Source organism: Phalaenopsis equestris, unplaced genomic scaffold, assembly GCF_001263595.1.
Source record: "Phalaenopsis equestris unplaced genomic scaffold, ASM126359v1 Scaffold000202, whole genome shotgun sequence".
Classification (NCBI taxonomy): domain Eukaryota; kingdom Viridiplantae; phylum Streptophyta; class Magnoliopsida; order Asparagales; family Orchidaceae; genus Phalaenopsis; species Phalaenopsis equestris.
The window spans coordinates 3068571-3078636 of NW_018164644.1; the positions used below are offsets into that span (position 1 = coordinate 3068571).

The 10066-nt window shown below is 32.9% G+C and overlaps 1 protein-coding gene across 5 annotated transcripts in view; it reads left to right on the forward strand.

The window, feature by feature from the left end:
- LOC110022777 (ATP-dependent DNA helicase SRS2-like protein At4g25120) overlaps positions 1-10066 on the forward strand; it is a 109379-nt gene that overhangs the window by 58247 nt on the left and 41066 nt on the right. The gene's annotated exons all lie outside the window — the stretch shown is intronic.

Below are 10066 nucleotides of genomic sequence, written 5' to 3' on the forward strand. Positions count from 1 at the left end.
CTTTTTTCTTGACAAACGAGCAAAGTTTCATAGGTTAGGGAGTAGAAAAAGAAAATAGAAGTCTTTAGGCATGAACTTAAATCATGCAACATTTGCTCTCCATATTCGTGAAGACATAGTTTGATTCTGAAAACCCCATGTTTAATGCTATTATAAATAAAATTTTGGTTGTTTAGAACAATTGTTTAAAATTACAGAATATATGGCGCACTTTGAGACCTACTTCAACACATGTTACAAAAAATCACAATGAAGCTTACGCCTCATTGTCCCAAGGTGAGGCGTACGCCTTACCCAGGCTGAGACGCGTCTCGCCTCAAAAAATGCCTCAAATTTTTGAAGCTTTCCGTAAAACAAAATTAAAATAATATCAATATATATCATCTATTAAATCTCACCCTTCTCATAATTAATAACAAGAAATAAAATAAAGTGGTTTTCATAAAAAATTATATTGTTGAAATCCTAGCTATCAGCAACAACAACAACAAGCCTTTATCCCACTAAATGGGTTCAGCTGCGCGAATCATTTTTCTCCATTGTGTCATATTGAATGTCATATTTTCATTTAATTCTAATGAAGTGAATCCTTTTTCTCCGTTGTGTCATATTGAATGTCATATTTTCATTTAATTCTAATAAATTAAAATCATTTTTTATACAACATTCCCAGGTCTTTTTAGATCTACCTTTATCTTTCTTAATATAAATCATGTCTAAAACATCAAATCTCCTAACCGGGTCATCAGAAGGCCGACGTTTAATGTGACCAAACCATCCACGGAGACTTTCTCTAATCTCATTTGCCGCTGAAGCTACACCTACCCTTTCACGGATATATTCATTTCACATTTTCATTTCAACAACACTTAACTTAGTTTTATGCTTGTCTTTTATAGGCCAACAGTCTGTGCTATAAAGCATTCCAGGTTTCACCATCATCTTATAAAATTTTCTTTTTCTAAATGGTACTTTTCTATCACACAAAAGGCCTTATGCATTCCTCTACTTCAACCATCCAACTTGAATTATATTTATAACACCCCCATCTATATCACCATCACTTTGAACAATAGACCCGAGATATCGAAAACATGCAGTCATTTTGATGACTTGATCGCTTATTATTACAACTCTGCCGCTAGATGTACTGCAACTAAAATTACATTACATGTATTCATTTTTAGATGAAATACCAACTATGAATGTAGTTATTAACTTGAGTAATCTTTTTCTGATGATTATTTATTAAAAAATAGAAAGCAAATGTGATTGAAGATAATAAAGAATGAGAGAATCTAAATACAATTAAAGATAATGCACGAGATAAACAATTCATTATCTCAATAATTCTAATGAAAATCAATCGGGTGATGAGAGTAATTTAGGCATTATAATTAAAAATTTAAATGTGGTTGACTTGTTATATTATTGATTTAAGTGGGGGATAATATGAGAGAAAAGAACTTATTTTGATTGTTATGTTTTGATGTTTTAGTATTTGATTTTATTAACTTAGCTTACTTTAATAGTTTCATTTTTGTATCCCATCTTATTTCATAATTTGATGTTATGATATTAACATGTTAATTCAAATTTTATGCAATTTATTACTTTTCAGTTAGAATATTATGTTACTTTTTTAATGTGTTAATAAACTAAAATATTAATATTTTTATTTCTTCACACTTTTTATCTTGTACAATATTTATTAGTTCCCTAAAATTTTTAAATTTAAGTTTACGCCTCCAAACTTTTTGAGGCTTATGCCTCAACTTAATGAACATAAAACGCTTTACCAAATGGCAAAATTTTAAACATGGCTTAGAACTACTGCGATGAGAACAAATCAGAGATGAGAACAAAATTTTTAGATGAAAAATGAGAAGTTTGAGTTATGTATTCCTATAAAAGAAAAATTTGGAAAGCTTGCTTTATAAAAATCTGAAGTTCAATTTTTATATTTATCAAGGTTTTTTAAAATATTTTTCATTCATGGAATGGACTAACACTAAGAAAGATGTATTAATAAAATAGTTAATTAAAACCTTTGAGAGGAAACAATTAAAATCTAATATGCTTGATGGTATTATAATTATTATAAGTGTGTGTGTTTGTTCATATATACATATATCAAAATCGACAACCGTTTCTATGAAAATTCTGAAGTGAACAGTTGGTTTTGATCTAAAAGCGGAGTCTTATATCATTCCTGTTTGGATAAAGTTTTCGAGTTTAAAATTACATCTGTTCAACTTGAAAATTCTCTACTCTTTTGCAACTGTGTACGGTAAGGCCCTCAATGTTGATAGTCCTACGTTTGCTGTCACTAGACTCTATGTGGTTTGTGCGTTAGTTGAGAGTGATATTACTCAACCAGCTGCGGATGAGATATGGATTGGAACCACTCACAACGGGTGTTGGCAAAATGTTGAAAAAAACCACACCCTCCCTATTGCTCTCATTGCAGTATGTTTGACCACAACTCTACTATTTGCTATCGTTTGCATCCTCTTCTAAGGCCGGATATCACTAAAGATCAGTCACCTATTATTCATGTTGAGAAGATGCAACCCAATCCTCTTTCCAACACTGTAGTTCCTAACGAAGAGCAACATACTACAACTAAGATCTAGTTGTGCTTATATCACTCATTTACATGTCATGACAGACGAGAGTGCTCCTTTCATAATAACAGATCAGCCTGTACAACATGTAGTTGCTTCTAATGTGAAACAATCTGCACATCTCCAGCACGCTTTAGACCAAGATCAGGTGAGTCAATCTTTGGAAGAGGAATGACAGGTCTATTCCAGGAGTAAAAAGAAGAATGGAAGCCGACTGTAGTTCGGGATTATATTGGATGATGCATTGGTTACTACTGACAATGACAATCATTTTATCAACTTATTAGTTTACTGTATTTTAGCATTTTTAGATTTTTTCTTCAAGTCTCTACTGTACTTTTCTGTTTTTTCCAGTTTTGGAACCACTTGTGGTTATTGTGTGGGCAGAGTGTCATGTTTGGGTCCTCTCACACATTGTATCTGTATCTTTCTTTCTAGTTAATATATTCTAGTTAATATATTAGTTTATATTAGTTTTTTTGGGCTTTCAAATACACACACACACACACACACAATTTAGTTTACCTGGTCTCAATTTGCATTTTTTTCATCTTCAGGTTCTTTACTTTGTTGGGGTCATCCTCGGGGATCCTTTGAAGCTAGATCTGTCTATTTTCAACCTAATCAGACCTTCGGTGACTATAGTACTTGTGAAAATGATATTACTTTACCTGATGTTATTGAAGTTTGGCTGGGCACAACCCATATTGGATATTGACAATAAATCGTCATGGAACACATACTCTCATATTGTACCCACTGTAAGATGTTTGGGCATATCCTTGATAAATGCCACAAGTTCCATTTTAATTTGAAAGCTAAGGTTGAATTGAATAAGGATGAGTCTAACCCCACTGCTCTGGACATTTTAGTTCCACCTGGGGAGGATATTGTAGTTCCCATGGCCCCCAATGACACTGTTGTTACTGTTACTGCGAGTGATGTGATACTGACACCTTCAAATCCCATAGAAAACAATATTGTTGGATTATTACCTACAAAGGACAGTGTTCAGATTGATAATCAGGAGAACCTCACAACTCCCTGTCTTCAGGAAGTATCCGGTGTAGAGGCAACCGATACTTCACTGATATTAGAACCTATTGTGGGTACTACGGTTGTTAATCCTTCTGCTTCACCTCTACCATCTCGTCAGACTGATACTTCGGATAACGAATGACAGGTTTACACTTCTAGGAGGAAGAAAAATAATTGAAATCTACTTGAGCTCATGAGTGTTATGAATGATACTTTCGTTACGTCGGGTAGTGGCACACACCCTACCAATCTGCTAGCTGGATCCCTTCCGAGAACTAGAGTCAGAGGCAGAACAAGATTAGGATGACCCTTATGTTTTCAACGCCCGGGTGGTTTTGTGCTTTTTATTTTTATATGTATCCATTTTTAACTTTTTTGAGTGTGTTGTATTGTGTGACTTGCGTGTTTTTTTTTAGGCCCACCCATACAACATATCTGTATATTTTTTCTTTAATATATTAGCCATTGGTTTTTGTTTTTTTAAATATACACAATTTAGAGATAAAAATATTTGATATTTATCTTACAATGCAAGTTTTTGGATATAAAATTTAAGAATAAAGAGTTTGGGAATTTTGGCAACAATAATATTTAAGCTGGAATTGTTGTGAAGGGAAATAATTAAAAGGATTCTTGATTATTTATGATGTTGTATAGATCAAAAAAATAATTAGAAGTTATATGATATAAATGTATCTGAAATAGTAAGTGATATTTTGCTTTTGAAAATATAAATGATTAATATAAAAATTAGCATTGAACTAATATAAATAAATTTTGACTAGGAGATGTATTCATATTCTTATTAAGCTATTAATAATTAGATGCTAATACATTATGTAATTGTGCTTTGGGTATCTTTTCAGGAATTGCTTTTGAGAATAGAAAATAAGCAAATTTACTGAAAAATGGGTAATTATTTTCTTATTCGTTGTAATTACTTTTATTCTCGTGGGTATCTTTTCATTAAGAAAGCTTTAAGTTTTTTATAAAATCTCTTTTATACAATTGCAAAATTTTAATAATTAATATGAGTTTGTCATTAGCATATAATTTGATTATTACAATTATTTAATAAAAGAATGAATATATGTTATATCGATATACAAAAAAAAAATATTTGTGTATGCTTAAATTTTGGAGTGCACACTTCTAATAAACTTGCTAATGAAATAATATACCTGCAACATAAAAGAAAATGAAAATGAAAATGATTATCTGCCTATTTAGGCTAATTTCAAAAATGTTTCGAAAAGGATATGCCTTTTTGGGTACACATTGATTGTGACTTTTATGACTTGTGTTTTAAATATTGAAATAAGATGAATTTTTTTAAAAAAAATAAATAAGTAAACTAAAACATATGTTATCACACTTTATTTTCATAACAATTTGATATTTATAATATATTTCTCATGCATATTGTGCTTACTGTGTCATAAAATTTTTGAAATATGAAGATTTAAGAACATGATTCGCTATTGAGTTTTATTTTAACTCATAAAATGTTGGTTTAACATTTTTAGGTAAACCACCTTAGAAATTTAATTAGATAGATGAGATTTGGTTTTAGACGTTGTAAATCTCCGGATGATATTTAAATTAAAGTTTCTTTTGCATCTATTGTGACTTTGAAAAGTTTTAAATTGGATTCATTTTTTAGTTTGAAGTTCTTAATTTTGTTACCTTTTTGTCTATTGGGAGACTTTTATATTTTGATAAAATTTAAAGAATGTTTAAAATTTACATCCAATAGGTAATTCTTGTCTTTTTATTCTAAGCTTCTGGGTAAGGTTTTGACTTGGAAGTTTGGAATACGAAGACGGAAACTGACAATTGGGCGGAATAAAAATTTATTTAACTGCATATTTCCTCAAATTTATAAAATAAATCCTCCCAATTCATACTTGTGTCAACAAAATTCAAAAGTTTTTAACACTAAATTTCATCTAATTTATTTTTCTGTCAGATTTACAAAGGATATGATTGATATTGAATAATTTACATATCATCTAGAACTCTCCAATGCCTTTAGTTGAAATTTTTATCATATATTTATTTTCTAAGGGGTTTACTTGAAATTTGTAATTGTTTTATGAGTTTAAGTGACTCAGTTGCTAAATATGTTTTAAATTTATAGTAATTCAAAAATTTATGATGTCATATGCATAATATGCTCGAGTAAAATAGTGTACATGTTTTGTTACGATGTGCGTAAAATGTAATAACATGTTTAGTTTTATTATTATAATTTTTCGTAATTGTTTGTATTTGGAGAATTAAAAATAAATTCTATGTGAGATAAAGTAACAAATACTATTAAACAAGTGACAAAAGTTGTACTTGGAGAATCAAAAGAAAAAGTTTATATAAATAAAAATAGTTGTTGGTGGAATAATAATGTGCAAGTAAAGATAAAATATATGAAATTATGTTTTAAAAATTGGTTTAATTGTAAAAACTTAGAGAACTGAAAGAAAATATCAAACGACCCGTATGGTGTCTAAGTTAACTTAAGTAAAGTGTATTAAAGATGAAAATCAAAGTGTTTTTCTTTGAAAAAATTCAAAATATGTGGGTGAGTTTTTTTTTATAAACTTTTTAGTGATGTTTCAGAAAATAGGATCGACCATAGTGTTCTTAATATCGTTAATAATAATAAAATGTTTCGCATTTGTAAAAAAGAAGTTGATGAGACTTTATAGAAAGCCGAGGGTGGAAAGTCTGTAGGACTGGATGATATGCTGATTGAAGTGTGGAAATATTTAGGAGATTTGGGGGTTTATTGGCTTATTAAACTCTTTAATATTATTTTAAAAATTATAAAGATGCCTTGGGAGTGGAGGAGTATTTTGGTCCCATTTTTAATAATAAAGGGGTTACACAAGGGTGTGCAAATTATAGAGAAATTAAGTTGATGTGTCATACTATAAAATTATGGGAGAGGGTAATTGATCATAGGTTAAGACGTATTACAAAGATATCTCATAATAAATTTTGATTTATGTCTTGCAGGTCTACGATGGAAGCTATACATTTATTAGATTTATTGAGAGGTTTGATGGAGAAGTTCAGAGATAATAAGGAGGATCTATAAATGTTTTTTATTGAAATAGAAAAAGCTTCTGATAAGGTTGCAAGAGGTATCCTTTGGAGAGTTCTTGAGAAGAAAGGTGTTGATATGACTTATATTTAAGTCATTAAAGATATGTGTACAAGTGTTGTTACTTGTGTCCAAAGATAAGGAGGATTCACCAAAATTTTCCTATTTTCGTTGTTTACATCAAGGATCGGCTTTAAGCCCATATCTTTTTGCTTTAGTTATGGATGGTCTTACTGGACAATTACAGGAGGATGTACCTTGGTGATGTACACAGGAGGATGTACCTTGGTGTATGTTTTTTGCTGATAATATCCTTCTCGTGGATAAGACGAGAAAAATCTCAGGAAAAACTCGAATTATGGAGGTCTCCCTTGAAATCTAAAGGACTTCGTTTGAGTAGAACTAAAATTGAATACATGGAATGTAATTTTAGTAGTAGCTCTAGTGACAGAAATGTAACATTGGGCGATCAAATTTTTAAAAGGTGTGAATATTTTAGATATCTCGGTCTATTGTTCAAAGTAATGGTGATATTGATGGGGATGTTATTAGTAGAATTCATGTTGGTTGGTTGAAGTGGAGGAATGTTTCGGTTCTATTGTGTGATAGAAAAATATCTCTTTGATTAAAAGGAAATTTTTATAAGACAGTGGTGAAACCTGCAATGCTTTGTGGCACTGAATGTTGGCCTTTAAAAGAGTCGCATAAAACCAAGTTAAGTGTTGCCGAGATGAGAATGATTAGGTGGATGAGTGACTTTACGCTTAAAGGGAAAATGCGAAATGAATATATCTGTGATAGGGTTGGTGTTGCTCCTGTGACAGACAAAATTAGAGAAAGTCGTCTTAGATGGTCATCTTAGATGGTTGTGTCACATTAAACGTCGACCATCTGATGATCCGACTAGAAGAATAGATGTTTTAGATTCGACTTATGTTAAGAAAGGCAGTGGTAGACCTAGGAAGGCTTGGGCATATTGTATAAAAAATGATCTTAATTTATTAGAATTCAAGACACTTAATAGACTTAATAGGATGCAATGGAGAAAAAGGATTCGTGTAGTCGACCTCACTTAGTTGGATAAAAGTTTTGCTGTTATTGTCGTTGTTGTATAATTCATTGTATTTTATCATTTAATACACTTATTAAAGTACTCATCTTTTATTTTGTCCTCTAAGACACTTTCAATAATATTTTTTAAACCTACCAAAAAATTAAGTAATGCTTTTCATTGTATTTACGTGCACAAATGTATTTTTTTTTAACTATTATTATGAAAGGTTGACTCCTACATTCAGACTTTCAAATGTAACCACACACACACACACACACACACACACACACACACACACACACATATATGTATGCTTTTCATTGTAGGTATGTACTCCGATGGCAGTCCAGAGCTCCTCTGCTATGGCTTCCAATGGCGATTTCGGTCGCAATTGATTCTACCGCTCAAAAGGAGAGGACCTCGCATCGTCGACTCTCGCTCCATACTGGCGTCTGCGTCTGCGTCTGCGTCTGCGTCGGTGTCGGCGTCCCTTTCGCTGCTTCACTCCATTGCTCGCGTCGTCGTCTCGATATTGCTTGGCGTCTCGATCTCAGCTTCTGTTCTTTCGCAGCTCCCATAGCTCGCGTCGTCTCTGCTCGACGCTGCTTCCCTGGTTTGCGCCCGACAGCTTGCTTGCTTCGCAGCCTCTGTCGCTCGCAGCTCCCTTAGCTCGCGTCATCTCTGTTCGACGTTGCCCAACAATTCTTTCATGTCCGTGACCATCTTGTGAGGGATATGGCCTTGACGCTCCGTTCCAGTGCAAATGCCCTTGCCGACGATTCCTGCTCGTGCCCCTGAGCCTGTATTTGCTATCGGTAAGACCTGCAATATTCTACAATCATACCAGGAGGCTCTTGAAGGTGACGGTGATCATACTTTTATTAAAAAGCTTGGGGAAAAAATGGAAAGCCTGCACTTATTCTCTGCACTTATTCTCACCTTATTCTCACTGAGATTGAAACTGGTGCTCTAGCGTCCTCTTGGCGTTTTGCTCTAGTGGGGAAATTCCTTTATGGTCACCTAAAATTGGAGATCATTAGGAAAGATTTTGATGGTATGAAACTATTGGACAGTTGAAACATTGGTCTACTAGACGGTCGACATATACTCGCATTTTCTCTCGACAATTTATCAAGATCGACAATCGTTTTATAAAAATCTAAAGTGGACTCTCAGTTTTGATCCAAAAGCGGAGTCCCCTATTATTCCAGTTTGGATTAAATTTTCGGGGTTAAAATTACATCTGTTCAGCATGGAAATCGTCTACTCTTTAGCAACTGCTTACGGTAAGTCTCTCAACGTGGATAGTCCTACGCTTACTGTCATCAGACACTCTGTGACTTGGATTTTTGTTGAGCAAGATATCACTCAACCAGCTTTGGATGAGATATGGATTGACACTATTCACAGCGGGTATTGGCAAAAGAATGAAATATAATCACATCCTCTTTATTGCTCTCATTGTAGTATGTTTGGTCATAGTTCTACTATTTGCTATCGCTTGCATCCTCATCTAAAGCCAAATATAACTAAATATCAGCCACCTACCATCCTTGTTGAGAAGGTCTAGTCCGATCCTCTTTCCAACATCACAGTTCCACATGAAGAACACTTTACTACAGGTACAGATCCAAATGTGTTGATATCACTTAATGTGTTGATATCACTCACTTACTGTTATTGAAGAAAACTCACTTACATGCCAAGACACACGAGAGTGCTCCTTTGGCTCGATAGAAGATCAGCTGATACAACAAGTAGTTGTTTTTAATGTTCAACAACCTACACATTCATGCACACTTCAGTCCATTCTGTTGATCAGGTCAGCCAATCTTTGGATGAGTAATGACAAGTCTACTCGAGAAGGAAGAAAAAGAACGGAGGACAACTCGAGCTAGAGAATCTATTGGATGATATATTAGTTACTACTGACAATGACACTCATTTGACCAATTTATTAGCTGGCTCTTTCCTTAGAACTAGAGGCAGAGGTAAGACAAAATCGGGTCCCTCTCCAGCAACCTGATACTCTTATTTTGGCACCTTTTGGTTCTTTATTTAGATCTCTTATATTTTTTGTTGTATTTTCTTCTTTTTCGAACCATTTGATATGATGATTTTTGTGTGGGATGGGTGTCATGTTCGACACCTTTCACAAAATCTATCTGTACCCTATTTTTTATTTAATATATTTGCCTTTGGGCTTTCAATATATATATATATATATATATATATATATATATA